Below are 27072 nucleotides of genomic sequence, written 5' to 3'. Positions count from 1 at the left end.
TCCCGCTGAGTCTCTTGCATTAGAGCAAAGCCTCTTCTCTTTTTGTGAGTCCCCTGTTAGCAATAGCAGTGCAAGGTGTGACTGGAGAGGTAAAGAGCCTGGAAGGCAGTGACAGCAGGCCCTGGGGATCTGGACATTGGCATGCTGATTGTGTAGCCAAGCCTGACTCTTTCTCCCAGAGGAATGGCAAAACCTGAGTATGTTGTGAGCTAGTAACAGCACATCTTGTGAAAGATTCCATTTAAACTTCTGACCATGGTGGGAATAAATATGCTGTGTGCCAGCAAAGCAGGATGAAAGGAAAATGACAGATAGACTAGACACCTGAGTGAGCTTTATAGCCAATACCTACCCGACTGCAGGCATATACTGCTTCTATAGTAAGTGAAACGTGCACTCAACCAGAGGGAGTAGATTTAAGAGACAAATATAAAAACAATAACAATCACAGTGTCAAGGGAAAACGGTCCTTGCAAGCTCACAACATTCTTCCTATCAGAATGGAAGAAGTCCACGTAGCAATTTTTATTTCTTAATAAATGTTTACTGTTGTTTCTAATGGAAAGCTCAGGTAGGACAAAACATTTGCACATGGTCCCATGGTTACAAATGACAAAACAGGAATAGATAGTCTGGGAGAGAGGGGGGGGGCAGACACAGATGGCAGCAGACAGATCTTCATCCTAGAAGCTCTCTAATTTACAGCAACCTCCTCTTCTCTGAGCCTCTGTCTGTTCCTTGCTACTATTGGGGCAATTTTCCAGTGCTCTCTCGTGGGGGTCAGAGGCTCTGTCTACTGAGAATGGCTCTTATCTGACCCCTAGAAAGGATGAGAGACAGAAGACAGAGATGCTGGGTTTTCCTGCTTTAAGAAATGGGGAAAGTCCCTGCTACAAAGGCAAATAATATACATATGCTGTCTATACCAATTTAGAATGGAGGAAAAAAGAAAGAAAAGAAAGCAAATATTTCTTCCTGTCAGTCCTACCTTGACTACAGGAGTTCCAGGATACCAAGCATTACAACTCTGCAGCTAGGAATTCTGAGCAAAGGGTTTGTACATCAACCCTCCCCTCTCCACCGTGCCAGGAAGACTATAACCCTCACAGCTTAAACACATGCCCTACTCTGTTACTTCTGCTTGGAATTTCTTAAAAGAAACATTTTCATCGTTCTTGAAACTTTTGACCATATTCAAGTAGAAAGAAGTATTTCCAGTCTGAAAATGGGAGTCAGGGAAGGCAAAAAAGGGCAGATGCATGCCAAGATTTCTCCAGCCTGGGAGCCTCTGTGCATTTCCTTCCTGCACTGTGGCCATCTCAGTGGGAGGTTACCAGATGATAGCACTGCCTGCCTGGTCAAGAAGTCTCTAGTGTTATCAGTAATGAAGACAGAAGCTAAAGTTGGCAGAATTATTTTGAAAAGCAAGAAAACATCCCCTGATGAGGCTGAGCAGGACTATAAGATATGACTTGGCAGTCCAACATTCAGGATTAGGATGATTTATAATCTGAAATAACTTGATTTAAGAGAGGCAAGTATATTCCAGCAATGTTATTGATAATGAAACAATAGACAACCACCAGGAAATAAATGGTTTGTCCATCAAGGGCAGAATTTATTCATGTGGAGACTGGAGAGATAGTTTTATAGCTAGGAAGACATAGCACATCAGCAGAGCACCTAAATTCAGCCCCCAGTGCCAATAACTGCCTGTGAAATCCCTTTTCTTGGTACTCTACCACGCTCATATGCACACACACTCACATACACACATGCACACACCCTCATGTGCACACACACTCACATATGCACATGCACTCACATGCACACACACGCATGCATACTCACACACACACATGTACACACACAATTAAAAATAAATCTTTAAAAGGCATTCATTCATAAATTGTGGCATACTCGTAACAGAATATTATGCGCTCATGAACATGAACTGAAGCACATCCAAGAAAATGATTAAGTCTCAAAAGTGTATTAGTGAAAGTAGCAAAAGAAACTTACAGAAGAATACATTTTTCTTCACATAAAATTAATAAGTGAAACGTAGCAGTATATAATTTGGAAAGAGCTATATACAAGATAAAATCGTAAATAAATGATAAGATAAAGGCTGGTTACATTGGGGGCCAAGCAAAGACGAAATCAGAGAGAGCCCAAAAGACTACAAGAGAACTGGAAATAACGTCATTTTAAGCTGACTGGTAGGATTGCTAAATATTTATGTCCGTAATTAAACCTTTAAACTGCTATTATGCCCTTCTACACTTTGGTCTATGTATATATTAGTTAAATTTTATTATTGTCATTGTCATGTATGCATAATGTGTATGAGTGTTGATGCACATAAACCATGATACATGTGTGGTGGTTAGAGGACCATTTTTAGGAGTGAGGTCACTCCACTCACCACAGATTAAAGTTTGAACACAGATTATCACAGATGAGCACACGCCTTTTGACCCATTGAGCAATCTTGTCAGCCTGTCTGTGAATATTTTGTTTCTCAGTGTAAAACAATTTAACTTGAATACATGTGTGGCCCCTTGGGTAGCTCCTGTTGTCCCTCCTCAGTATGAGTCAAATGATACCTCTAGTGCCAGCCTCCGCTGCTATAGTCTGAATGAGTGTGTCATCCTGAAATTCATATGTTGGAACCCTAACCCTTTGGGAGGGAAAGTTTTTAGTATTTTCAGTAATGAAAATAAAAAATTGATGGGAAAGCTTTAAAGCAAGAAGGCATAGTTCTACAGAGCTGAGCAGAGCAGTCTATGACTCAGCGATCCTGTTCCCGTCAGGATCCCAATGAGGTTGAAATACATAAGAGACACAAGGGACTTGCTCCCTTTCTGCCATCTGAAGACCCAGGAATTCCACCAACACTAGACACTTTGAATCACTGACATAGAACTTTCCAGCTTCCACGACTATGAGAAATAAATTTCTGCTCTCCATAAGCTATTCAGGCCGTGCTAGCATGTTATAGTAGCCTGAATGGACCAAGACAATGAGAAACGTAAATTTTATGGAACAATTTTGGAACATGGAAATGAGCTCTATACATCAAAGGGCACAGCGAAATGTAAGCTTTCCCAGTAGTGATTTCCACCTTGCCACTTTCTAAGTTGCTTTCAAAACCCCCCTCTGGCATACATACCTGTCTTCCCAAAGCCTCTTAAAAGTCTTTCTATAAACTCCAAATCGTTTTTCTCACCTTACAGTATCAACTGTTCTTACAGCCTTTTCCCTAAAAGCATATATCATTTATAACTGCAGGTGTGTGTGTGTGTTACTTTTTTGAATTTCTTTAAAAAAAAAAAAAAAAAAAAACCTATTGACTTCCACAACAAAACACTTTCATACAGAGAAAGGTATTGCTGAGTAGAAATCTATGCACACCAAACAGGAGGAGAGATGCAAGAGAAAGTGACAATCGAAGACCTGTATTGACTATTGATGGTCTTCAGGATGAGTGTCATGGTCACAGGAAGAATAGGTCCAGTAACTGGCATACGCACTCTCAGTTGGTGGCTTTACCCTGGATCACGGGAAATGGAAGACCTCTAGTTGGGGAGCCTATGGCCTACCCGTCTACTAGTAGGGTTCAACTTGTGCTTCCCCACTCTGTTCCAAGAGAAAAATGGAAACTCCTCCCACCACCCAAGCACCTTCCTTCTCAGTTCTCAACTCCCTAACCTCTCACGTTGCCCCTTTCTTCTTCCAAGCCTCCAATGTCCTCTCTCCTGGATTGAGCCATCGCACAGGCTCTGTCAGCTCCTGGGCTCTGGCATCAGCCCTTCTTGTTTCCCCCTCAGCATCTCCATCCAGTCTCATTTGCTGACTTCTGTTTGAACAGTTTGTAAAACGAGGCATTCCTCGATCTCCTTCTGAGACATTCTTCCTTCCTTACTCCACACCCCTTTGACCACTCTTAAAACATCAACCAGCTCTCAACTAATCGACTGTGCCTACTGGCATCTCTGGCCTAGATTTCCCTTCAAAGTTCCAGGGGATTTACCCAATTGATTTCCAGGTTCTTGTACTTCTTAGATACCTCATGTCCACAGTGGGCGTAGCCTTCTTGACTGACCACCACGACAAGCCAGTCCCTACCCCATGCCCAGTATTCCTTCCTTCTCATCTGCTCAAGGCAGGAAGCTAGAAATCATGCCACATGTGTTCTTCCCCTATAGTCTAGTTCAACTAAGCCTTATCGGGTCAACATCCCTCTCAGATTCACTTCTTCCCTTCCTCTCCCCTGCCCAACTCCATATCAGGTAACACATCTTTAAATTGATGCTCAAAAGCTGGCTTCCCTTCAGCCGTTCTCCAGAGTCCAGCCTGAGCAATCTTTCTAAACTATAAATCAGAGCATGGCCACCTTCCCTAGTGCATGTGAATGCACATATACACTACATCCTACAATAATATAATATATATTTTTAATATGCTATAGTATGTATTTTTAAAAAGATGCCATAAATCTGAGAGTGAGCAAATGGGTATTTGGGGAGGGGATGAGAGAAAAAGGGGAAGGATGTAATTACATTTTAATTTCTTTTTTAAATTTTTTTATTAATTTATTCTTGTTACATCTCAATGGTTATCCCGCCCCTTGTATCCTCCCATTCTTCCCTCCCTCCCATAATCCCCTTATTCCCCTCCCCTATGACTGTTCCTGAGGGGGATTACCTCCCCCTGTATATGCTCATAGGGTATCAAGTCTCTTCTTGGTAACCTGCTATCCTTCCTCTGAGTGCCACCAGGTCTCCCCCTCCAGGGGACATGGTCAAATATGAGGCACCAGTATTAACTAAAACCTAACCTACAATATTTCTGAAATTATAAAACAATTGCAGTGGCACATGCCTCTCATCCCAGCAATCACAAGGGTGATGGAGGATGATTTTTATGAGTTCAAAAGCAAGACTAGGTTGCATAGAAAAGCCCTGTTTCAGTTAAAATAAAACCATATATAGCAGACTAGCTTACTTAAGGACCAACAGAAGATGGAGAAGTGAATATCTACTGTGTGTAGATGAATTTGGGGTATAAACAGGAAGACAAAACATATAAATTCAAGAAATTTCTAAATGATATCACTTCATATTTACAAAGGTATGTTCTGCATTATCTGTGTCTCATAAAGGTTTATCCATTAATATCCTTCATATGCTCTCCATCTTAGATAATTTTGCTATTTTACTCTCCCCTTTTATAAAGCAAAAATGATGGTTATGAACAAGCAATGCATTTAAACAAGGTATAGTATTTGCCCCAAAGACCAAGATCAAATCACAAACGAAGACATTTAATGCTACTTCTTTGGTTAAAAAGTACAAAAACATAAAAGGATATCTGAAACACTGAAAGTCAGAATTTACAGAAGAAAATGCTATAGGCAAGGACATTGACTTTTCCAAGATGATAGAATTTAGATTTTGCTTAAGAGGGTGAACACTACCAAGGAATCCAGCAGGTGGCGCTCTGAGCCAATTAATGAGAAACTGGGCTCAGCCACACTGTCTTAAGGAATAAAATTAGTTTTCCTTTCGTGCATATGTATTCTGTCCACAAACTCTGGAAATGTGGAGCCTACACCCTATGTAAAACACACACACACACACACACACACACACACACACACACACACACACACACACACACACACACACACACACACACACACACACCTCTGCAGAAAGAACTCAGGGAGTACCACTAAGTTACGAAGACAAGCAAGCTGGAAATGATGAAAATATACATTTACAGGTGTGCAAATTGAATGTGCTTCTAATAGCCAATCTATCACTGTCTAATGGGCCCTTAACACTGCCTAGTAAATGGTCTAGTACTCCACTCTGTTATTTTCTCTTGCTCCATATAACAGTCTAAGTTTCTATGCTTTCTTCAAACACGGAACACTTACTCCTCTTGGCTCTTCTGCCTCATGACCTGCCCACCTACTGTGAAGAAAGGGAGCAGGAACACACCTAGGAGCTACCACACCAAGCAGCTGGCCCTTCAGTTTGCCCAAATCAGGTCTTTCCTGGCACTCCTCGAATGGCAGTCACTCTCACCATCTCAGAAACCTGTGCTGTTTAATTTCTCTCTCTTGGACATCCAAAACTCTACTTCTCCATGATTTTAGTTATCATGTGTATGATACGTGACACATTCACGTCTCTCCTACTAAAATGTAAATGGAGTAGGTGGAGCTGCCTATAGAACCAGTCTGACCCTCAGCACATCGTTGTTCAAAGTCATTAACGGTGAGCTGGAGTTGGGAGCTTGCCTACCTTACTTACCATGCTGGGCCTGGGTTCAAACTCTAGCACAGGTGTGGTAAATAAAAAAGTTTGAATTTGAGAGACGGGTATAGTGAGATTTCAAAATACCTCTCTAGTTACAAGGGCAAAGTCTTACAATATACAGTTAAAATTACAGGAGCCTTCTCAGACTCCCCACTCTCTTCCAGCTCACCCCTTCTAACTTCTAGCAGCCAAGCTTTCAAGAGCTTACTGTATGCGTTCACGGACTAAATTTCTTCCTCTGTTGTCTCTTCCACTCTCATCTTTATCTCCAATGCCACAGTATCTTAACATCACTCCTCACGGACCTCCAAGTCAAGTTGATGGACATTTTATCCATTATCATTCAGTTGACTTCTCTCGGTAGCACCTGACAACCATAGCAGCACGTTCTTAAGCATGCCCTGCCACTGCTTCAGCAACTGGAATGTTCTGTTCCCCACTGTCTCTTTCCCTTGCCAGTCTCTCTCTAAATCCTCTCTGCTCAGCCATTCCACACTTAGTTTCTTAGTTCACTCTTAAGCTCTTTCTCCATAGAGAAGAGTGACACGTCCCCTTGGCTATCTCACAAAAAGCGCCTCAAAAAAAAAAAAAAAAGCTCTCAAGTAAACTGATCATTTTCTCCTTTAGATAGATCTCCTTATTCCTTTGTTTATTTGATTAGAAAGTGGTACACAGATGATAAAAGTGGAGCCCTTCTTGTCAACTCCTATTCCCTCTCTACCATTTCCAAAACAGTAACAGCTTCTGCAGTTCCACTTAAAAAAAAAAAAAAAAAGACACCCCTCACGTCACCTGGGTCTCTTTATGTGCTTCATCAGTTAATTTAATCCAATTGGACTTTGCTTGTGTATCTTCTAGTGGAATCAAACACTGTGTTCCAGCATCTTTCCAGGTAGCCTTAAGCTCTACTCTTGCCACAACAGCTGGAAAATTGGTTCCAAAACACAAAACCGTTCCTGCCACTCTCTGACTCCAGTCTCTGCAGTCCCTTCTAACTTTTTTTTTTTTTTTTTTTAAGATTAAAGAGTAAAATGTCTTCCAGGGACCACAGGTCTCTCCAGGGTCTTTCTCTTGCTTCTCTACCCAGCTTCATATCAAATCTCCTTCTCTCTTATGGCTTATAGTCAAATAAAGTTGTCCTCAGTCTTTTACACACAACAGTTTCCTCCTACCATAAGACTTTGGTGCGTGCTATTGCTCTGTCTAGAAAATTGATTTTTTTTTTCATTGTTAGCCTGGTTATTTCCTGCTTATCACTCAGATTCATAAACTTTTGCATAAACTCTGAAAAAAGCCCACATTCCCCACCACCACCACTTCTCTTTCTCCATAGAGACTGCCTATAGTCTCAGTTCACAGTTTGAATTTTGCATGTATACATGAAATAACTTCATTTGATTCATCACTGTAACCTGGCTCTGCATTTTGCACATACTGCACACTAAAGTAATATGTGTTGGATGAATAAATGGACTTGCTCATGTGGACTTGTGAGCTTCTTGCCACCTAACCTGTATCTAGACTCCTTCTCTTTCAACCCTAAGTGGGTGCTCAGGAATCCCAAGTTTATTTTAATATTAATTTAACTCATGTATTCCGGGAAGTAGTAGGAAGCATGCCAGCTATCACTTTTACACCAAAATTTGAGATGAAACAGTAGCTGTCCTACCTCAAAAGGACAGATAAAAATCAAGGAGAATTTAATCTGCACTAAATTATCACAAAAGCCTAAGACTTCAGAGAACTGCGCTTGACACAGGTCCCTTTAGGACCTGCTGCCTGAAACCTGGGAGTGAGCAATCACGCTCTTCTTCCATTAGACACACATTTAAGTAAAAAATTAAAAAGCTCCATTAGAAGTTTGTACATAGCTGGAAAAGGGGAAGAAAAAAAACCTTTCATGTTTGCTCAAAATAAATGTAACTGGTTCTAAATTGTCTGCTATTTTAGGTGGTGCATTTCCTGAAAAGTGGTCTGTGGAGGCAGCCAAAGGAAGACAAAATTATTAGGGGTTGTTAGAGCCTCCCAGCAGATTGGCTACTGAGAGCTGAATCCATGGCAGGGAATTCTCCAGAAAGGTCCCTGGCCAGTAATGCAGCAGCCAGCTCCAAGTCCCCTGCCAGTTCCCCAGGCATTTGCTTTTAGTCTAATTCATCTCTCAAGATCCCTACTTACCTCATCCACAGACATGCCTTCCCTCCCACCTCACTTTAAAGCCATGCCTGACACCATGAGAATGCGCTTCACCGCAAGGCCTAGGGAACCCAGCTTCCAGATGCTGAGCTGCATCTCCACGTCCACTCGCACCCCACACCCCGGCAACTCAGTGACTTCACAGTGACTACAGGGGGCAGGAAATGTTCTTGGAATAAAATGACTATTTAAAACGTGTTGTACACTTCTTCATGTCTACCTGGACACCAGTAAGCAAAAATCATTTTCAAAAGCCTGACTTTTGATCCCGATAAATCTCACAAATCCTCAGTACAAGCAAATCTGAGGACTGGATGACAGAACCACCCATAAATAACAGAAAAATGAATCTGCGCAGGCCTTTGCGGTGTAATCATGTGTCTAGAAACACTTACATTTTTACCTTATTCAATTCTGTCTTTTGCCTGGGTTGTTTTTTAGGCATGCAAATCAAAGCCCAGAGAGATCTAGTGTGTGTCCCCACGAAAGTAGCAAACCTTCAGATTCAGACACATGCCTGTGCTGCTTGTACTATGTTCATTGTTTCAATTTACCTTATCCTAATATTCCATGTCTTGCCACTTATTCACCCAAAAGATTCGTCACAGAAAAATGTCTTTACCACAGGGAGAAAGTTTGAGCTTTGTTTTGTTTTGTTTTGTTTTATAACCTAAATAACTACTAGGGAGGAGGACATAAAGCTGTTGAAGCTACCCTATCTCTTTGTAATTTCATCATCATCATCATCATTGTTATTATTATTATTAATTCAGATTGCATACCGATTGTTATCCCCTCACTTGTATCTTCCCATGTCCCCACCCTCTGTCACACTTTCACCCTATTCTTCTTCCCTAGACCTCCGACAGAAAGGCCTCTCCTCCCTTGCCATATGACCACAGCCTATCGGGGCTCATCCAGATAGCCTGCTTCCCCTTCCTCTGTGTGCTGCAGGGCCTCCCAACCAAGGGGAAGTGATTAAGTTGGGGGCACCAGAGTCTATGCCAGAGGCAGTCCCCACTCTCCCCACAGCCATGAAGAATGAGTTGTCCAGTGGCTAGATCTTAACCGGGGGGTGGGGGGGGGGTCTAGGTTTACTGCATACATTGTCCTTGGTTGGTACAAAGGTTTGTGCAGGCCCCTCAAAGTCCAGATCCACCAACCTTGATGGTCTCCTTGTGCAGCACCTGAACCCTCTGGTTTCTTCCATCTGCCCATTCTTCCATACCACTCTCATCTGGAGTCCAGCAGGGAGTCCCAGCATCTGTCCTGATCCCCTGCTGAGTGGCTATTTGGGAAATAACCCCTTTGCAAAGACAAGAAAAATGAACATTACCTCTAATAAGTGACATCTATTGGAAGCCGTCACAGTGCCTTACTCTGCTGCTGCTGCTGCTGCTGTAAGACTCTGGGAACAGCAGACCTGTAGACCTGCCTGTATCTCAAACTATCCTTCCTCTATCAACAGCTAAAACTAACCTTTCAGCCTGCCAACCCATTCCTTGGCTGAAATGCACCAGTGCGGCCCTCACGTTATCACCAGACCATAGGAAAATCTAATGAATAAGCTCTGTCAGTATTTATCCAAGGCTCTAGAATTGCTCCTCAGAAGTGGTTTGAGAATTTGGTAGGGAGCTTTCTGTTGTCATAAGGGGGGGGGGGGGTGGGTAGGACCCCTACTAACCGTAGAGAGAAAGGATACCTGGGAGTTTTGCTTCTTGCCGTGTTCCCAAAGCACTTTCCTTGTCATCTACTTCTTTTGAATGACCTATTAAAAGCCTACTGGACTAGAGCTGAGCCTAAGGCCTAACTTATTTTTATGCACAAAGACCGTATTTTTCTTTGTGGTTTCAAGCATGTCCAACTTGCAGCCAATATAGCTGCATGCACCCCAGGATACCCATGAATACAGCCCAGCGCAAAAACATAAGCTTACTTAAATCATTTTTTACATTTTTAAAAGGGGTTTTTTTCCTTGCAATTTATTTTGGAACTCAGTCACATAGTTGGTTCTAAAGCTGAACTCTGCAGAAGACAATATCATGTTACATTGACAAAAGGTTGAGCATGCCTAAAAACCTCTTAAAATTTCCAAGAATTCACATCACTGTATGCTATTAACTTTGAGGGGGAAAGTGCTTCATTTTAGTAAAAAGAAGTAAGAAACGGTGTTTACAAGCTGGGAAACTACCACAGTGCTGAGAATTACGTGCCCCCTGTATCTAAGTCAGCTATCAGCATGCCAGTGTTAGTTTGCTTGCATGGCTGTTGTATTCACGGAGATGCTTCATGATGAAAAAAAGGACTACAGTGGTGGCCTTGGCTTACAAAACAAAACAAAACAAAACAAAACAAAAAAACAATATTACAGATGCATTTCCTCTTTATTTCTTATGCTACAATTGTTAGGACATTCCATGGGTTTGCCTTGGCTACCTACGTAGGAAGATTATATTACCACTGAATTATATTTTAACTACATGGATGGGAAGTCTATATTACCTGTAAATTGTATTACAGAATAGTAGAGGAGATGTGGGGAAATGCTGGATTTAACTAGGTAGAATGCTTTCGGCGTTATTCAGTGCCATTCCCAGCCTTAAACTCTGAATTAATCTCTCCATCCCACCACACTGACCTTCGAACCTTCTGCTCAAGCTGGGCCTTACCTAAGATGGCTTGTCCTCAACTGTCTCTCTGAGCAAAGTTCTTAACATCTGAGTCTCCCCTAATCCCTCTTCATTCAAATACTCACTCAGATGTCACGGGCTTAGAAGAGGTCCCCCAGAACCATCACTCTTCATAGAACTCTCCACCCCATTCACCGTTAAAATTAATTCATAGCCTCAAGTCCCATGGTAACATTTACTTACCTATGACTTGTCTCATCATAAGAAGTGCGTCCCATAAGGGATGTGGGGGCCACTATGTTGGATGCAATTGCCTGGAACGATGGGAAATGGCACGAAGTGAGTATTTGATAAATATTATAAAGAAAACGAATTAATGCATGAAGATACTGCCTGTGTTCATGCTCTCTAGGAGCCAAGAGGAATAACTCTTATTCCTATCTTCATAATTCATAGCCAGTCTAAATCAGCATTAATTCTTTCAAATATATCCATCAAATGCCCAGCATATTTCAGGTACTGCGAATACAGTAATAAATAAGACAGATCTACCCACATACTCTGCAATTAATAATCAGCTCCAGACATTCTAAAGAACTTGAGCCCTACAGTGTGGTGATTTCGTTAATTTAAAAAAAAACAACAAAAAACTGCTACTATTTTGTGTTTTCAGTATCTTTGAAATGCAATAGTTATACTATCCATAAATTAGGAATTATCCCTCATGTAATAAGAGGAAAATTGCTATCATATACAGAAGAGTTTCAACCAATGTGGAAAGGCATTAATATACCTCAAATCCCCCAAACATTACCCCTGAGGGGTGAACACACAGAGTCCAAAGCTAAGTGCAGTTTAAATATGTGGAAACTTCTAGATCCTTTCAATGAAGTGAGTAGGAACTGATTCTTCCTAGACAGCTGGGAAGAAAAGTCCTTTTATGTGGGGCACAGAGGCTTTATTGTCCTCAGAAGGGCCCTCCTAGCTGGTTCTCTTTGCTAGGTGTCCCAGATTAGTACCAATGTCAGATGATACTATACAAAGGTGATAACTTAGACTTTCATATGCCATCACTCTGTGGCCAGGCAGGCACCTTTTTCACATGGGGGGGGGGGGGGGCTGGGGGGGTAGAGAGCCAGAGAGAGAAGTTGTGGGGGGGGGAGGTGGTGAGACCTGTAAACACACAGAGCCTTCGTATTTCTACAGAGCTATGCTTGGAACTTCTCGTTGATTTTCATATTTGTAGGAAAGATCATATAAACATGTTTCTATAAATAAGCAAAACAAAGTTCAGAATGTTACTGCACCTTACACCAAGGACCTCTGATTCCAAGTTAGAAGTTGTGAAGGAAGGCTCAGGTCAGACTTGAGGCATAGAACTTCGCATGAGGAGCTCACCACATCACATCATGATCGAGCATGGAAAAAAAACAAAACAAAACAAAACAAAAAAACAAAACAAAGAAAAGCCCATGACTTGGGTACACAAACCTCCCAATTTCATTCTTATCCTTGGTCCTCATGTTGTTACGAATCTAGTTATTAATCCTGTTGATTTTCTAGACATGAGAAAGTTAGAACGACACTGAATGAACTCATGCTGTGGCTCTGACCCTTGATGGCGCACATAGGAATAGTCTTGCCACCTTCAGAACTTTCACTGTTACAAACCAGTGATGTGAGATGGAGGACGAGAAAGACGGATGTGATACTGAGATTGTAGTCAGGAAATGTGACTCATACCTTCCCCTAAACTCCCTGTACTTCCTCATATTCCTCTCACCACATACACTGATATTTTCTCTCAGCTTTGAGTTCAAAGCAAATCAGAAAGAGTATGTCAATTTAACAAATAAAATGCTCCATAAAGGGATTCTTTTTATTTTGTATTTATTTATTTATTTATTTATTTATTTATTGAGAATTTCTGGTCTCAACTTTAGATTCCAAAGGTCTGATAAGTTCAGGTGCTGGCATCCTCTAAGATAACTCAAGAAAGGCGGGGCTTTGGGCTCTGACTACAAGAATCTTCAGTCCCTTTAAAAGGTTTCTACTGCAAAAGACAGGCAAAAGTTCCAACTTCTTGCAAACTTGCACATTTCAGAGGAGAAGGCACCAGTCTCAATCCACAGCTTGATTCTGCTCTCATTTCCTCAACCTTTGACATGCGTAGATTATGTCCAAATATGTGCCCTCCTTTCTCCTGCCCCAACTTTCTCAAAGTGCAAGGGAATGGCTTTGCCCTCTGGTCTTCTTTCCGAGGAGTCCCACGTGGGAGAGATGCTGACTGTCTCCAGCAAGCAAGAGAAGGTATCTTCTCAGGTTTCTCAGGATCACCTGAGGTGGAGGTCAGTTCTTGGCAAGGGCGGTGCCATCCAGATAATCACATACAGCAAGGACAACGTGCAAAAGAGAGAGCCAGACCAGCCTCAAATAGAAACCCTAGCCACAGGCCAGACTGACCAGGCTCCCAAGCTGCTTGAATGTAGCCTGTCAGACAAGACCTGGTAAGGTGACAGAAACTAATGAGTGATGCAAGAGGGTGAGAAAACAGCTTGTTGGAAATTATGAAAATGACATTCACGAATATTTAGGGAAAGCACAACAAACTCCACGCCAGAGAGCATTTAGGAGAGACCTTTAACTTCCTGGGGATAAGCTCCCAGCCGACTTGCTTCTGGCTATTAGTGGGTTGTTTTGTAGTTTATTCTACTGAGACAAAGAGCAGACCACGACTGCTTTTCACCTTACAGCTGGATACCTGCGTGTTGAGCTGTAGCATCCAAAGATAAAAGGAAGAGCTGACAGCGAGTGTGAGAAATTATCCTCTGTACTGAGTCCCAGCTGTCCCCCTGACCCCAATAGGAGCACAATAGGGTCAAGGTGGGCATTATCGTACAGAACAATTGTCCGTTTTTCCCCTTTGCATGTGGCTCCTTCTGACCCCCAGTATTTTCAGAGAGAAAAGGTAAGAACCACAGTGATTATAAAAACCTGTGACTGTGACCAGGCATCTTAATTCTTTTGGGTCTATTATCTCCTCGTGAAGCAAAAGATTGTATCAGCTGAGAATAAAATATAGCAGACATCTGAGCCTCCACCGGATGATGAAAATCAGCAAGGAAGGAAAAGAGACAGAATGAAGATGGAGGGAAGCAAAGGGGAAAGGAGGCTCGGTATTCTCAAGGAAAGGGCTCTGTTTCTCTTCTCAGAGCCTCTAGGGATGAATAAATATAATTACCAACCTAGCATGACAGCATTCAAAACAAAAGAGGCACATGCCAGGTGACCATCTCTGCCGGGACTCGAACCCGGAACCTCTGGATTAGAAGTCCAGCGCGCTCGTCCATTGCGCCACAGAGACCTCACCACACACACAGCATCAGCACCAGAACTGAAAAAGCACATACCTTCTGCATCACCGAGCCATCTCAGCATCCTGCTCTCTGAGCGGTGGGGGGACAGGGACAGCTGGAAAATCTGGAGTGGAGATCCACCAGCCGGCTCCATCAAAGGTTTTCTCAATATTGTGGGTCTTAGGTTCCTCAGTGGATTGGAAGAATGAAACAGTAGTCATTTTCCACATCCCAGGATCCCTGAAAAAGCAGGACAGAGCAGGAGCCTTTGCTCTCTATTGCTCTCCATCCCTAAGGGAGGATAACGGGAAATCCTCTCCATTCTCATGCTAATGAAACAGAGAACACCCAGCCCGGCAGAGAAGGCAGAAGCCATCTCTACTTCCACCCCCATTTCCTCACTGTGGTTTCATCCTAGTCCAGATATTCTCAGGCAAAGGGCTGGGGAAAGCTGTAGGACTCAGAAAAAAAAATTTTTTTAAAGCCCTGATTGCAGAAACAAAGAATCTGCTGCTATTAAAATAAAAAGCACCATGAGCAGCGTTAGAGAAAGTCAGAGGAGCCAGGCAGCAAGACCGGTCCCTTCCTTGCCCTCAGGTTTAAGAAGTGTATCTGTCAAGCCCAGAGAGGAGATCCAGGAGTCTGATATGATGTTACCTCAGTACCCTCATTGGAACTGAGGACCAATGGAGAAAGAGAAGTATATGTGTATAAGAGTTAAGAGTGTAATCCTTATGTAGGTCTCTCTCTCTCTCTCTCTCTCTCTCTCTCTCTCTCTCTCTCTCTCTCTCTCTCTCTCTCTCTCTCTCTCTGTGTGTGTGTGTGTGTGTGTGTGTGTGTGTGTACAAACAGCAAAGGGTGAAGGTGACAGGTCTCTGATGAAATACAGGTGGCCTTCACACAGCAATCTCCAAATACATCCGTCCCTTCCCCCACACCCTCCCTGGCTGAAAGTTTTTCCAGTCTTTTCTCTCTAAATTAAGCAGAGAGGATTTCTCAGCTGTCTGGGCTTGCTTGAGGCATCCTAGTATAATTAAATTGACCAGCCCTGGGTAACCATATGCAAAGACCCAGCTCTGATCCAAGAAAAATGTTTCCTATTTAAAAAAAAAAAAAAAAAAAAAAAAAAAAAAAAAAAAAAAAGCCTCCTGGAGAAGACCATTCCATCACCACTGCTGTTTATAATTCTTACTGTGCCAGTTCTTTTGAATGTCTAATCCAAGTCCTTTCTACATTATCTTCTGTTTATTTCCTCATGTGCAGTTCTAGGTACATGGAGGTGGTTAGCCTCTGTGCTCCCAGGGACAATGAATGCATTGACTGGAGGCTTGGCTCCACATTCATCAGTCCTTAACACTCAAAGGGGTACACCAAAATCAAAGCTCTCCTGCATTGTGTGTTTCTATAACCCTGGCTGTGAGTACAGCCTGTGGACTCCAAATGTACCCGAAGATAACCCCAACCTGTGAGACCAGAGGATGATGAAGAAAGTAAAAGTACACCCAGCTAGGGAGAACTTCAAGGACCCTCAAACTCTAACCTACCTTGGTCTCATTGTTCTCAACCCATTCCTATAGTCTAAGAGTAACTGAAAGAGAAAACCAACAGGGTATTCAACTGAGCATCAGGGTAGGCAAGTGACCCATCCTCTATCCAAAAGTAGCACTTCTTCCAGCCATATCTGTCTTGCACATAGTTCCTGGAGTCAAGATACTCAGAAAGGCGCAACTGACCGTATGTCACAAACCTGAAACAGAGAGGTGAGAATGGGTCTTTCTTCACATATGGCACTAGACAGTTTCAGAAATCTGGTCCACAAAGCTGACCAGTACTAGCCAGAGTGTTTACTCTGAGTAAGCTGCCAAGTTCCGGTCTATAAGGGAAAGCACAACCTTACAGGCCAGTGCTCTGAAGGAAAGGTGAGGCAAGGCAGCTCTCAGGATGCTGCTAGTCTCTTGTAAAACACACACACACACACACACAGACACCGTATACCCACATATTTATCATCCCCCAGTTTTACCTAGTGCTTACCCAATACCTTAGATTACGTGTTCTCTAAATGCAGAGGTCAACCTCTTAATAGGAGCCTTATCTGTTATCGTCAATGTTATCACCTGGTGCTGGGGGTTCAGGGGAAAGAGTCTGCTGGCAAATTCCAAAGGAGAAGTAACACTGAAAACATGTACAGGAAGAAAGGAGGAAGCAGACTATAACACATCAAATAGGGCACCCCGAGTCTCCAAGTGCACGAGACTAACAATCATAGAAGTAGAAAGATTCAGCTTCAGTACTGGGCTGCGGAAGCCTAGTGCTTAGCGCTATGGAGAAAGTCAGCTAATGTCTTGCAAGCCAACAGCTGTTGGTAAAGAGTAACCGAGGTCTCACAGCGCCAACCCTTTGGCTTCTCTGCACATTACAATTCTCAGGCCTGTTGCCTGGGTCACTTTGTTCCCTTTGAAGTCTTCCCTTCAACTTCCCCAGACTGAGCCATAGAAATCTCATTTCAGGGAAACAAACAAACAAACAACAACAAAAAAAAAACAACAAAAAAAAAAAAAAGAAAGAAAGAAAGAAAGAAAGAAAAAGAAAAAGAAAAAGAAAGAAAAGAAAACATTCCCCCTGCCTGTAAGTCTTTGTAGCAGTCCTTGGCTATACCAACAGAAACGTCCTGGACTTTCTTTCTGTGACATCTCTAGTTTTGTCTTATCACCCACAAATCAGCACAGCTTAGCCATGTGAACAACAAAGGCTCATAACTAGGTTTCCATTTAAAAATAAGAAGACTCAGATAGAGCCGCAACTTCACAGAGAATAGAAAGATGGGGTTAAGCCACTCAAAATGATTGTCTACAGTATGTCTTTTTTTTCCTCCTATCAAGCCAGATACATATCATTCGTGTTTATGTAAACCCTTAAGAAGATAAGTGCACTCCCTTTCCAATTAAAACAAAAGTACACTGATTTAATTCTCCAAAGATCTATGACTCATGCTTCTAATTAGGTGCCTCTCTGTGACCCTACAGAGAAACTGGGGATGCTCATACATTATTTCATTCATAAAGTGTTGCTGGGATACATAGAATAAATGCCAAATATCGTCTTCCCTTTGATCCAGATAAATCCTACATCTGACTGTGGTCTTATAGCTTTTCTAAAGGTTCCTATCTTAACTGGTACATGTTTTACAATCTAAGGGATACGTACTAGTGGTATAAGGCAGTGGAATAGCTATCTGGTTAGCAGAATCCTTAGATGCTCTACTTTCATCTCAGTTGCTATAACTACCCCCATGATATACTGTTCATATCTATTGTGGGAGCAGCCTGTAGAAGTGGTTTCTGCCTGCCATCTTCTCATGATCCTACACATTGACAGAACCCTCCATACTGTCTTACTCTATTCATTTCTTCTGTGAGCATCTCCCTGGAAAGCTTAAAAACAAAACAAAACACCAACCAGGAGAAATATTTTACAGCATTAGGCCACTGGTACAAGACCTGCCCTGTAGAACCCAGAAGACATAGATGTTCAGTTTGTAACTCCCAGACCCTTAGACCTGCAATACAGCACCCCACCCCTTTGTTCGTCTCCATACCTTTCACCCTTGTGGAATTGCTCCATACTCACCTGCTCTGCACTCATTCCTGTTACGAATTTCTACTCCATTACAATGGAGTGCATATGTCTCCAGGCTTCCCTTTTCCCTCCGTTCTTAGCCTGTGGCTACCTGTCATTTGTACCTTCTCCATCCTATCTATTCTTATCCTTTGGAATTAAATAGGTAATTCTAGCAAAAATCAAACAGGAAAATCAGACTACAGAAAGGCAAATACAAAGCAACATACTCCTTTAAGGGCTGTGTATAACCTTCGGAAGCCATTCTAGGTTTAATTCTGCATAGCTGGCCTACAGAGGAGACGTTTTAGACCTTCCTCAACATAGGCCCAGAACCTATCTATCTTGAAAAAATACTGGTGTCAAGAGCTACTGGAACTTGGAACCGGAATGCATACAATGTGGCCTGTCCCCAAACAGGCTGAGTGAGCTGAGTGGAGACTCTTCCTTCCTTGGGCACCTTCCCCCGACTCTGCCAGCCTTCTCCTGGAGACCATCTGGAGACCACTCTAGATTACTTCCCTAAGCATATGAAAGAAACTGCTTGTTCTTTAAACTTAGAAGGACTATGGCTATCAAATTCGCCAGATATTTCTAGAAATTTAAAAGAAAGCCTCCTGCTTCACTCAGACCCTCCAACACATTAGTTAACTCCAGCGGCTCAGTCTCCAGTTCAGCCTTTCAAACAGTAGCTGGTCATTAAGGCTGGTACTTCAAACAGGCGTTCCGGCACCCCTAAAGTCTGCCCCCAAAAATTGTTCTTGAATTGGTGGTAGGGACACTGGCCAGGATTCTACTGGAGTCATCAACTCATTCTTACAGGCTCAGAGTCTCTTTTCAGAATATAAAAGCTCAACACTCAGGTCCCTTCTTGTCACCTGTCTTACAACTCCAAGAGGCAGTATTAAGGTAGTAGTAACAATGCTAAAGTTATTCCAGATGATTTAACTTGTTTTAACATCACAACTGTCCTTGATTATGGGAACAATATCATGTGGTCCTTCTACAAAAGAAGCATCCTGTTGGAAGACTTTAGTCAACGTGCAACAAGTAGATCTGAAAGCCATAGGGTTAGGACAAGCCGTGGTTTGTATTTTATTTGTTCTACCTCTGTGGGCTGTACTATTTGGCACCCTTTCCACCTGTCATTTCATAGATTAGTAGACTCGGGCCCACAGAAACTAAAAACATAGTAACTGTTACCATGCAATTGGAAAACTACAGACTCAGAAAGACCAGAGTTTGAATCCCAGTTCTATAGCTGGCTGTGTGGTGACAAGTTTCTTTGTGTGTGCCTAAGTGGACTTCTCTGAGACTTGGATTCCTTGCTTCATCTTAAAAATTCACACAACTCATAGTGTCTGCACCATAAGATCCCTATAAAAAAGAAGAAAGGTAGGGGAATTCTAATCACACTGGTGCCTGTCAGCCCTGGTTTCTGCAATGAGCAGCTTTCTACAATAGTGTGTGCCCTCCACTGTCCCTTTCCCTCGCTGCTCCTCAATTGACTCCAAGCCAGCTACAGATTAAAGCGTCCTCGCTAAAGTTACTAATGGCTTCCTAATTGTCAAATTCAATAGTCTCACTTCACCTTCCTGGAGCATTTCACACTTGTGACCACAGCTTCATTCTTAAAAATACCCCTCTGGCTTCAGTGATATTCACTCTTCCTGCTGGTGTCTCATTTCTCAGCCCTTTCCTTTCACTCTCCTTTCCCATCCCTCCCTCCCCCCTCCTTTCCTTTTAACTGTTGCTTTCCCAAGGAGCAGTGTTATCAGACTGCAAGTCAGAATGTTAGTAGCATTTTTATGCCATTACATAGAAAAGCAAATGATAGAGTGAGACAGGCCATGCTATAGTAAGTAAAATAATAATAATAATAATAATAATAATAATAATAATAATAATAATAATAATAATAATAATAATACAGAAGCCATCAAACAGCATCTAATGAAATGCTTTGTCTCAGGTACACACATGTACACATATGCCAACTCTATCACTGTAATAAAATAACTGAGAGAGTTAACCTGAAGAAAAGGGAAAAAACAGGTTTATTTAGCTCATACTTTGGGAGGTTCTGGTTCAAGATCAGGTGGAGCTGTTGCTCCAGCCTCTGGTCCTGTTGCTGGGATGACTGGAGAGGAGCACATGACAGCAAAGCTGCTAACATGATGAGTCGAGAGGCAAAGTGGGAAAGCGGAGAAGCTCGCATTTGAGTCTGAGTCCACAGTCCTCTTCAAGCTGCCCCGCCATGACCCCATGACCAAAAGATTTCCATACTAGACATCATCTCGGACAACAGTGGTCCTCACCCTTTCTAACGCTGCAACCCTTTACTACAGCTCCTCATGTTGTGATGACCCCCAACCATAAAATTGTTCCATCGCTACTTCATAACTGTACTGGTGCTACTGTTAGGAATCGTAGTGTAAATTCTTGATATACAGGTTATCTGTCGTGACCCACAGGTTGAGAACTGCCAAATCCCAGTCCTTCGGCATGTGTTTGTCTGAGCACACCCAATATCTGAATATCATGGGTGTCACCTAAAGCATAATAAAAATAAGTTGACCTCTAAGTGTCATGTGTATTTGGGGCATAATACAAATGATAATGAAAACCTACTACCTTAAAGTGTCTTGGCTTTCTTCTTTCATATTGCCTCCCTGGATGACCTCAGATGGCACCACAGTACACACTATTGGCTGAGAACTAGAAACCTCTATATCGATCGCAAAGCCAGACAACTCACATGAAACTCAGCCTGGTGAAGACAACTGCCTTTGGATAGCTGACTGCTGTGACTCACGGATGTCTCCACTACAAACCCTGAACTCCATGAATCTGCTCTTCACAATCCACTTAGCCAGTGGGAGCAGCATTTCATTCACTAATTACCGCCTAATCATTTATTTATTCATTCCGCAAATCCATAAATAATTTGCGTCTATCAGGAAATGTGCTGGAGTTTGAAGATAGCGATATCACACGTAGTTGTTTGGATTAAAATTATTTTCATACAATGTGTTTTGGGGTTTTTTGTTTGTTTGTTTTTGGGGGGTGTTTGTTTGTTGGTTGGTTGGTTTGTTTTTTGAGACAGAGTCTCTCTGTGTTAGCCTTTGTTGTCCTGGACTCCCTTTGTAGCTCAGGCTCACCTCAAACTCACAGTATCCACCTGCCTCTGCTGGGATTAAAAGGGATCATGTTTCCCCGCCCCCTACCTCCTTCCAGGTCCTCCCTGTATCATTACCTACCCAACTTATTTGTTCTCTCCTTCTCTCTCCTAAAGGGAAAAAATACGACAAAAACTAAAATGGAAACAAACAAAAGACCTTTCAGGAAGACATGGAAGCAGAAAAATAAAAAGAACCATAAAACGGTTGCACAACTCTACAGATACACGCTATGTTCTACAGCACCAAAGCTTTCTAAAGCTACAGATTAAGCTGGTGTTTAAAATGAGAACAATTTTTAACCACTGTACAAAAAGAAGTTGGAGTTTTGAAAGTCTGTGTGTGTGTGAACATATGTGCACACACCTGAGTGTATGTCTGTAAGTGTGTGTACATGTGAATGTGTGTGAGCGTGTACCTGTTCCCGTGTGTATATGTGAGCATGTATATGTTTGTGTATGAACACGGATGTGCATTTGGGGCCCATTCCTGAGTGTGTGCATGTGCATGTGTGTGTGGGGGGCATGTACCTTGGGTGCAAGCCACAGGGGGAAGGACACTCTGAAACGACAACACCAGCAAAATTACAACCAAGCATCATCTGTACAAGAAACTACAGCAAATGAAATATTGCCAAAGTCCAGAGGCAGGAAGTGACAGTCATTGCCTGCCAAGGCCAGGTCATGTGGTTTCTCCAGTGTCATGTTTTGAGATTCTAATCCCTCAGGAGCAGTGAAGGGCTTTCCGTACTGAGGAGCTGTGATAACGTCTACTTCTCAGATTTGTGGCTGCAAAGCAGAGATCATATCCAGAGGGCACAGTCAGGGCCCTTCTGTGGTAATCAAGGTATGTTATGGTGGAGAGTTAAACCCCATTAGTAGGACTCCCGCAGGCTAATTGTGATTTTTCTTGAAGGTAAACTTAATGCATCTTATCTCACTATCGCCTAGAGAAGAGCTAACAATAAACTGAAGTTTGTTCATCCTTTCAACTTGCACTTTGTGATATGCAGTGCTAAAGTACTCAGGACTCAATAAAGGAGACGACAGGTTCAGTTCCATCCTAGCTTTTCTTGGGATGTGGTGATATTTCCTTTTAACTTGCCCTTCTCTTTCCCCTACCCTACATCTGCCTGGAAACCTGCTCATCGTCCTCGACTCAGCTGAGTCATCTCATTTTCTGTAATATCTTCTCCGACACCCACCACCTCCCAAAGCAGATTGGATCACACCCATCTTCACACCATCCCTGCACCCTGGGCATATGGCTACTGGAACCCTGAGCACAGTATAGTGCAATTAATTTGTGCATGTCTTTCTCCCACCAGATGACGGGCAACTTGAGTTCTTTCTACCCTTGACAGTCTGAGCAGTGCCTAGCACATGGATTAGCTCAATATATGTTTACTGAGGGGGAAAAAATAGTAGGAACAGACAAACTGTTAGAGAGGTTCTCCACTCCTCCTGGACAGTTCCTAGGCTATTCCTTTTAGCTGGACACTCTTAAAATGAGACCCGAGAATTCTATTCCCACTTAAGAAAATTATACTAAGTACCATGGAGTGAATCTTTGTGTCCCTTCCCCCAAATTACTGGCACATTTTTACAAAAAGAGACACAGGATAAATGATATTTTTTCTTTGCCCTCTAAGAACTTGGCCACTCTCCTCCTAAACAGCAGCAGACCAGGCCCACACTAATACTGTAATCTCAGCCTTCCAGCTTCCGAACCCATGAGAAATGTATGTCTAGTGTTTTGGCTATCCAGTCTGTGATGTTCTGCCACAGCATCCTGAACCAAGACACGTCTTCTATCCTAAAATACTACACCCCACAGAAAGCTTCTCCTGACTCCAGTATTTCTTTCCATGGTTCAGCATTTTTCAAGCCACTCAAACACCAGGGCAGAGAAATCTTTTTTCTTTCCCTTCCTTGCTTCTCAAGCCACCACCCAACATTCTGTCTCAGGGCCAAGCTCAGGGCCATTTTTAGCTCGTCCCCAGACTTCAGTAATTGCCATTTCACTGAATTTCTTTGAATTAGCTTTCAGTTTTAAGAACATTAGTCTTTCAGTATGGATGCACACAATCATTGTACAAATAGTAAGCATGGGACATAAACAGTCCCTATGTGCGTTCCTTCTCACTCTTGCTGACAATTAGTATAATAAATAATAATAATTTTCAGGTTTAATATGAAGCTGAATGATAAAAACACTAATCAAGTACCTACTGTGTGCCAGGTACTATTCGAGAAAGAAAAATACACCAATACTCACATCATACAATTCCTAAGCATATGTACAATTACTGCCTCTATATTCTACATAAAAAACTGAAATGTTAAGAGGGCTAAGTACCTTGCTTGAGGTCACACAGCCATTAAGTAGCTATCCATGTACGTAAGCACACATTTACACATACATGAAATTTTGCATGTTTTAATCTTTTTGTTCTATTTTTTTACAAAAAAGATAATAATGTGTGTATTTCTTTACATTTTAACTGAACAATACACTTTGGGTGTTTTTCTAAAATGGTTCACATAAATTTGCCTCGTTCCTTTTAACTGCAATGTGTTATTACAAAGTACGACACAGCCTTATTTATTTTACCAATTCACTATTGATGGATTTGGGGTTCTTTTCCATTTCTCACTACTGGAAAACATGATGAGATGCACACCTTTGTACATGAATCATGGCACTCATGTGTGAATAAATCTATACACAATTTGTGGAAACAGCACCTCTGGTATTTCCATTTTTAATTTTGATGCATCCTGCCAAAATATGTCTCAGAAAGCTTTGCAGATTTACATTTTTCACTCATAATATATGAAGGTGCCTATTTCCCTCAACACTTACCAGCACTGTGTGTTATCCATCATTTTAATTTTTAACAGTCTGGTGGGGCTTTTTGCTGCTCCTTAATAGCCTATGGTCCCTTTGGTGCTTTAACTTATATTTTTCAAAATCCAAATACCGTAGATCATCTTTTCACATGATTATTGGACAATTGCCTTTTTTCCTGACAACTTCTATTCATAACTCTTACCCAATTTTCTATTAGCTCATTTGCGTCTTTATGTTTACAGGACAAATGTTTTACTTATTGTTAACTTGACCACTTAGGTATATTTTTCCCACTTTGAACTTACTTCCGAATTTTGGTGATAGTATCTAAAAGTGCTGGTCATGTCAGAAGCACATCTCGATCCTCTCAGTCCTTTCCTCTGGAAACTTTGTAATATTACATCTTAAGAAGGGCTTCTCAACTTCCAAGAGTAAATGTATTTTACTACAGTTTTTAAAAAAATTAGTGTATGGGAAGGGTGGTGGCACATGCCTTTAATACTAGCACTCGGGATCCAGAGGCAGGTAGATCTTTGAGTGCCAGATGAGCCTGCTCTATAGAGTGAATTCCAAGATATTCAAGGAATACTCTGTCTTACACAAACAAACAAACAGATAAATACCCAAACAACAACAACAAACCCCCCAAGACAAAAAACAAAATGGATCAATTTTGTTATTCAATTTACCATTCATCTGTTCTGTATATAGTAAAAAGAGACCTGCTGTCCACCCTTACTGACAGATAACCATTTATTCTAATGTCGCACTAGAGCCAGATCTTCAGTTTCTAGGAGTATATTATGTAAGGAAGACAAAACTTATCTTTAAGCACCAAATTCACATTGATTTGAAACTGTGCTATCTCTTCTCTGTGTTTTAATGATTATGGTTTTTAAGTTGCTTAGAATAGTTTTTTTTTTTTTTTTTTTTTTTTTTTTTTTTTTTTTGCTTAAGATAGTTAAAAGATCTGCTTTCCCTTTACTTTTATGTGTTTGCCAGAGTTGTTCTTGACTTCCTTTAGTGAGGGAGTGCTAGAATCTACCTGCCACATTCCAGAAAGTATCTTGCTGAGATTCAGCATAGTAATGTACTGAACGTATAAATTAAGATTGAGCACATCTTTACTATTCTGAATACAGGATTAATATTTAAATACAAATTCAGTCACATGACATCCTGTGTAAAAATATTCCAATCAATGTTAGCCTAAAGATGAAACCGTTTGAGGGCTAGGGATATAGCTGGGAGGTATAGCACTTGCTGAGCATGTGTGGGCCTATGGGTTCATGCCCAGCATGGCATAAAACTAAAAAGCTCTTTGGTGTCTGGTTCTCAATTTCACCTGTAGTAGCTTTGGTTCAGAGCTACCACTCCAAACTGATTTTCCTATATTCTCATTTGAAAAAAAAATGTTCAAACTAGTATACATATTCTAAATAATTCTTCAGTCTAAAAATAGAACACAATTAAAGAGAAAGAAAACAGACACAGCCCTTTTCTGAATAACTCAGTCTGAAGCACCAACATTTTGTGTCCACACAAGATCTACTATTAACCCTTGCCAAGGCAGGAATGAATATGGTTTTGTTACTAATTTGAGGTGGGGGATGTAGGTTGCTCTGTAATTAAATAAGCTATATTTTCAGGATTCCTGGGAGAGAGGACTTTGTGTTGGATTTGAAACATGAAGAGACCTCGCTGGGTCCAAACTCAGCATGTACCTATGCTGCATACATGACTGATAGGTGAGGGATATGGTAGAAAAGGAATGTTAAAGTAACTGAGTTATTAATATCCAGAAGAGAAGGCAAACTGAAAGGGACTGTGCATTACACAGATGTTTGAAACTCAGAGGAGCTGAGGCAAGAACTCCTAGAAGCTGATAATGTACACATACTGCATTACAGTGGAGCCACCACACTGAGGGGGCAGAGGATCAGGAATAACCGGGGGTCAGGGTGGCCACATGAGGGTAGCAGAGAGCAGGCTATGTAGCGGGCACGCAAGCCAAGCAGCCTGGGTAAAAGTGAAGACATTGGAATTAGGAAGCTAGATCCACGCGGTGCTTTATATTAAGACAACAGGTGCAAGACAAACACAAAGAAGCAGCCCTCAGGCATCTGCTCCAAGGTGAAGGAGTCAGAGGGGGAAACAATGAGCCTGTGTTCCGTTCCACACCAGGGGTGTCACATGAATGTGCTCACTTAGTAATCTTCACGCTGAGGCTGCAAGATTGACAGTAATAGAACCTAATGTTTAGCAAATGGAAGAGACTGATGACAAATGATAGTATCACAACTTGTGTTTTAGCCTTGGCCAAGTTTAACCTCAAACCTATGGCTTTCCCCCACGTATGGTGTCTTCTCATCAGTTCTAACCTCCTCAAGGCTGGATGGAGGAAGGACCTTGTCAGTTTTGTTGGGGTAGGACATATATTCACTTCTAGGTCTGCACACATACAGAAAATTAGTCATGACTTCACATAAACATAGCAAGAACGTTCTAAGCACATACCCCTCCATTTGTGATTTACCCATAGGAGCCACATGGAAACCCTGAAACTAGGAAGTCTGGTAGGAAACGTTACTCGGCTTCCGCTGGCAAAGGGAGAGCAGTCCAGTTGTAATAAGCTCTAGAAACTTAGAGGGTAAAAAGATCTTGGGATCAAAATGGACCACAAGCTGTCCATGCATTAGGAGGAGGGGGGACAGTTTAAAAATAAGGAATGGCAAAAAAAAAAAAAAAAGTGACAGAAAGCTTGGAACAGCATCTAATGATGACTCATAGTCATCAGCTGTGGCCTTGCTCATCTCCTGTGGCCTACTGAACCCAGATAGCAAAGAGAAAGGGATTCTGCTAGAGGTTCTGAGATGATAAAGAAACTGACAAGAGGTTATGAGTTGGGGCA

The 27072-nt window shown here is 41.9% G+C and overlaps 1 protein-coding gene and 1 non-coding gene across 3 annotated transcripts in view; both read right to left on the bottom strand.

Annotated features, from left to right (window-relative positions):
- Nucleotides 1–27072, bottom strand: part of Tagln2 (transgelin 2) — a 960136-nt gene that overhangs the window by 151112 nt on the left and 781952 nt on the right. Inside the window, exon 5 of one of the 2 annotated variants that reach the window (XM_051147912.1) lies at nt 21817–21830. The exons of the other annotated variant lie outside the window; for it this stretch is intronic. The gene's annotated coding sequence lies outside the window, so the exon portion shown is untranslated. Of the gene's footprint in view, nt 1–21816; nt 21831–27072 lie in introns of those variants that run through there. 2 annotated transcript variants of the gene reach the window in all.
- On the bottom strand, nt 14446–14519 carry Trnar-ucu (transfer RNA arginine (anticodon UCU)). Its single transcript has one exon. It is a non-coding gene; the product is annotated as a tRNA-Arg (tRNA).

The sequence above is a fragment of the Acomys russatus genome, chromosome 6 (genome assembly GCF_903995435.1).
Source record: "Acomys russatus chromosome 6, mAcoRus1.1, whole genome shotgun sequence".
NCBI lineage: Eukaryota > Metazoa > Chordata > Mammalia > Rodentia > Muridae > Acomys > Acomys russatus.
This window is presented reverse-complemented; position numbering and strand designations above follow the sequence as displayed.